The sequence below is a fragment of the Xenopus tropicalis genome, chromosome 4 (assembly GCF_000004195.4).
Source record: "Xenopus tropicalis strain Nigerian chromosome 4, UCB_Xtro_10.0, whole genome shotgun sequence".
Taxonomy (NCBI): domain Eukaryota; kingdom Metazoa; phylum Chordata; class Amphibia; order Anura; family Pipidae; genus Xenopus; species Xenopus tropicalis.
The window spans coordinates 120640397-120646049 of NC_030680.2; positions in this window are offsets into that span (position 1 = coordinate 120640397).

A 5653-nucleotide genomic window follows, 5' to 3' on the forward strand; every position below is an offset into this window, starting at 1 on the left:
CAAACCACTGCCTGGTTGCTAGGGTAAGCTGAACCCTAGCAACAAGACTGCTTTTAAAATTCCAAACTAAAACGCTAACAAATTAAAAAACCCACACAAAATAAAAAATGAAGACAATTTCAAACTGCCTCAGAATATCATTGTCTAAATGATACTTAAAGTTAAATTAAACATGAACTACCCCTCTATTTTTTCTCAACATGACATATGGCAGATTTCAAAAAAACAAAAAATTCTTGAGTGTCAATGCTTTGAAATAAAAATAACAGACATAACCAATTTATTGTAAGATTTCTTGTTTGGTAAAGAGAATTAGTCTAGGGCCCAACATACAATTTTGCTGTCAGCTTCCCAGCTGAAATGCATAGAAACCTATTGTTTTGATCAGAGACACAGACAGCACTTACAATACGATTTAAAGGTCATTGGGAATATGTTTAAAAACAATGGACCAAGGACAGAGCACTGAGGTACTGACAATGCTGGTCTGGAACCACATTCCATTTAAAAGAACTCTTTGTAATTATCTGCAGACAGCTCTCCAAGTACAGTTAGTATATTCAGCATACATTCCTTAAAGCACAAGGAAAGGTTAATACTGTCCGGAGGGGGGGTACCAAAATCTCTGCTCAGGGGATCATTTTAGCTAAGCGCCACCCCACCATGTTATTAGTATATACCAATGCCCCCTTGCACAAAATATTGGCTGCTGACTTGTTGCCGGAATGTTGGTTTCCATGCACTCTAATTGCCATATTAATAGGGTAATACCTGATAAAGGCAAGAGGGTTTTACTGCCTTCCTCACTGGTTGCTCATTCTGTACTGGTCTAGTGATGAGTGGAGTTTTTTGACAGGTTTCGTAGAGGCCATAAAGGGCGATAACGCTTATCGCATGCTTTTTTGTGTTAAAAAGCATGCAATAAATAAGTCCCAATTCATCAACGTCATTTTTGCATGCGATAATCCGCATATCGCACGTGCAAAAAAACAAAGCGTTATTTCTAACACATTGACTTAATTCTCGCATAGAAATAATACTAACCCATGATTCACAAACACATATGAAGCACTAAACACGCAAAATATCGATTTAATCTGTGCGAATACCTACTTGGGGCGGTACTTAAAGAAAATTGCGGTTGGTGAGCTTTTGGCAACACAATATGGACTTTGCAGTGGGATTTATTCAAGTCTGTGTTGGCCCTAGAGTCATGCAGCCTCCAGTTTGCAGGGAAATGGGCATTTTCTGAACTGTAGTTTTCTGAAAGTAACGGTTACGTGTGTAATATCATGCGCTAATATAGCAAGCCGCAAAATATATCACAAGCAGCGGGAAATAACGCACATGGCGGGAAATAACGCAAGAAAATCACTAATCGCAAGTAAAATAAATACCGCAAAGAACATCGCTTCTTAATTATGACACGTGTCGTTTTAGTGAGTCGAGTGTTAAGTTGCGTTTTATCGACCTTTAGTGAATCGGCCCCATAGACTCCAATGCCTGCAAAAAAAAGTTGTGCAGAATGAAAGGAGTAATGACTTCAATGCATTTTGTGATTTTCACAATTTGAGTTTTATTTGGCAAAGTGAAAAGGACAGATTCGCTCATCACTACGGTAGCCCTTCTCAGATGTAATACAATATAAATACTATTGCACAAAAATGTGATCACTTTATATTGGCTTAAAGGGGTGGTTCACCTTTAAGATAACTTTTAGTATGTTATAGAATGTTCCAACTTGCAATTGGTCTTCAATATTTATTTGTTACAGTTTTTTAATTATTTGCCTTCTTCGTCTACATCTTTCCGGCTTTCACATGGGGGTCACTGACCCTGCTAGCCTAAAAACTATTGCTCTGTGAGGCTACAGTTTTACTTGTATTGTTACTTTTTATTCCTTAGTCTCTCATTCACACCCCTGCCTGGTAACTAAGGTAAACAAGTACATACATTAACTGTATATGAAAATGTATAAAATAATATATAAAATAATAAAAAGGTTCATTTACAAAAATAAGAGAAAAGAGTAAAACATTAGCACATATCACCAATGCACTATTGTTACCCAGAATTCCAGTGTAATTGCACCTGACACAACATGTCACAAATCTCTGCGCCAGATGCAAAAACATACAACTTGCTCCTTAGGGGAAAGCCGGTCGGTATAATCACCAAATGTCCAATGTTTCAATGGACGCAATTTCTTATTAACATTCATATCTGTCTTAAATAAATTAATACTTATTTGTAAAATAGATTTATTATCCATATCAGTTTAATGGATTTGTATATAATAACAGTGGTTCCCTTAGCAATGCTAAATGCTACATTCTGAACAGAATCCTCACTTACTCTAGATATTTCAATACTAAAGAATACCTTTACATTCACATGCAGCAATAGGATGTGTAATTACACTCAGTTACAAGTCTGTATCATAATATTGCTATGTATAGTATAGCTGCAGAACTGACATGAACGCCATAATAACATGATAATATCAGAAGATATCTGTAATTATATTCATTTATGTGGTAGCACAGTTTAGCAGAAAAAGGTATGAAGCTGTTCTACTGGAAAACCCAGCAGGGGAAGAAACAGATATAAAGGCAAGAATGTTTTATGTTGGCACAGCACAATTTTGTGCAATAATGAGAATGTGAGAGGCAACTTCACAATGAAAGGACAGAGACACCATACAGGGCAGAATGACTCAGAGAGGAGCAGAACTATAGCACTGCGCAAATAGAAACCAGAAAAGAGATAAAAGACATAGATCTAATTTATGGGCTTTGTTCAGAGTGGGTTCTGGTGCCACCTAGTGGACAAAGGTACATATTAACGCACAGGCACACAGCACAAGGCCTCAGAATTAACACAAACTATGTTTGTCATGCCATATATACTGTATAGAGAGGGCACTGTTCAAAGTGGCATTGTTGTGCTAAACACAGGCAATGAAAACTCTTTAATTAATTCTTCAGCTATCTGTGTAAACTAGAGAACATACTTCCCTAATCAGCAGATGTGGAAAGGCTGCATCACAGAAAGAGAACAATACATACGAGTCAGTTCTCGATGGCCAACTCAATAAAGCATATAGGGTATAAATGAATGCTGTTTGCCTGTTAGGCTTAGGGGTGGCGATGATGGTTGGTTGACAGATGGCAGTGTTATTACACCATAATAATAATAATAAAATCTCTAAGAACCATGTTTGGTCCTCTTGATGGTCCACCAAATGTGCTATATGTCTTTAAAAGAATCAGAAGCCACTCAAGAAAGTCATTGTGTGTTGATGTGCATTGATACTTGACACCAGTATACTTGGCAATGCAGCCAAACATTGTGAGCCCTTCCACAGCACTTTGCTTACATGGCAGGATGTGGCCGATGTCTAACATAATAGCCATAACACTACTTCCTCCTTTACAGCTCTCTAAGCTGTTAGCAGTCAGTAACCAATCAGTGACTTGAGGGGGCCACATGGGACATAACTGCTTAGTTATTTTGCATTTGAATCTGACCTGCGTGCTCACAAACTAACTGGACAGTTATGTTCCATGTGGCCCCCCCCTAAAGTCACTGACTAACTAAGAGGTTAGAGAGCTGAAAGCAGGAAGTAGAGTTCTGACTATTATGTTGGACATCTGCTCACTCCAGCCTTTATAGATTACATTTTTGCCTAACTATATTGAAAACATTTTTTTATTTTGTGCAGTCTATTTAGCCCCTTTTCATTTTTAAACAGAACTGTTCCTTTAAATTATCTGTAGCTGGGTGGTTATCTTGAGCTCCAGAAGAGCCAAACGTAGACCATTAGTGAGCTGGTTTCATGAGAGAATCATGGCTGATAACTGAGAGGGGTGCTTGGGGAGGAGATGGTGATGGTAACTCGCTAACAAAGATAAACCAGGGTGCAGTTTTGTGTGTAGAATATTTGACAGTCTGTGATTCAGGTTAACTTCAGCACTAATGTATTTGCGGATGTTTGGTCACCCAGGCTGGAGCCGATGAACAGGAAGCAGTGAGCAAAATGCAATTTTAGAAAAACAAATCGCCATTTTTTTTTTTAAACCAAAAATGCACCCCCCCCCCCAATTCCAGCATAATTGCGGCTCACTATAAGTTGCATCCAGTTAAATTGCACCTGATGCATCAAAGCAGATACAGTTGTGGTTGCACTTTGATGCAAATCAGGTGAGAGTTGTATCTGGCATTTTAAAGTTGGGAGTTTTGTCATTCCGGAACCTATTATACTGTAGGTTAACACTGCTATTAAGTTAGAATTTGTCCTTTCATGTCATTTTTTGATGCCCACACTTCCCCTACACTTTTTTGATGGCAACAGATCACTGTTTTTTCCATAGCCAAACTAGTTTAACCATAGTTTTCTAATTTAGGCATGACAGCAATAAAGTGTAGCCTGTGCCAGTCCCGTATACACTATATATTAAATAGATTTTGGGATAGTGTGACTGCTTTGGGAATTAAGACGTACGTAACTGTGGTGATATCATGATATAAGTTTTGCTTCAGAGGGTTATTTTAAGAAGTCAGTGCAATATATAAATACTTACTGTACGGAAGAATTTCCTGCCCAGGGGGAACAAATATATTGGCTGGTTTAGCCAACAACACTGAAAAAAAAAGATATAAAGAAATACATGGCCTAGATTGTTTGTTATTTTTTCAAGCATACAAAGTCCCTTTAGTATTTTATTGCCAGTGTTTTTAAGAAACTGCCTTTTAAGTTAGCAGTGTCACTACATACTGTACCATAAAGTAACATTACTATAATTATTAGAAACTCATTTGTCTAAGTTCCTTCATATCCTCCAAGTTCCAGCAGGCTATATACTAGAACAGTGCTGTCCAACTGGCGGCCTGCGAACCCCCTCTGTGTGGCCCCCCACCTGTCTGGCTGCTTTGATGGTTTACCCTTGTATAAGCTTTAAAGGAGAAGGAAAGGTTAAGTCACTTGGGGGTGCCAAAATGTTAGGCACCCCCAAGTGACTTAGAACGCCTACCTTGTACCCCGGGCTGGTGCCCCCGTACGGAGAGAACAGCACCAGCCCGGGGCACCTGTAGACACCGCTTCCTCCTTCCTTTGCGCGCTGCTGCCGAAATCCGTGGGCCGGCGCATGCGCAGTAGAGTGAAAAGCCGACTTTAATGTTTAAGTTCGGCTTTTCACTCTACTGCGCATGCGCACGCAAGCGAGGAGGAAGCAGGTAGCGCCGGCAGCTGCCCCGGGCTGGTGCTGTTTTCTCCTAACGGGGGCACCAGCCCGGGGTACAAGGTAGGTCATGTAAGTCACTTGGGGGTGCCTAACATTTTGGCACCCCCAAGTGACTTAGCCTTTCCTTCTCCTTTAAATGGTATCAGTACTGAGATTAACTGCCCCCCTGCATGGTTCTCACCTCAGATTCAGGGTGTAATCCCTCTGTATTGTTTAAACATGTAATCCCCTGTGTTTTTCACACCTTTTAATACCTGCATTGTTCACCCCCTGCAGTGTTCACACCTCAGGCTCAGACTGTAATCACTCCCATTGTTCACTTATTCACACCTCAGACATAAGTACTGTAGGCAGAGTATGGCACATACAGCCAGCATAGGGCAGGGAGGGGATGGCACACACAGGAAGGG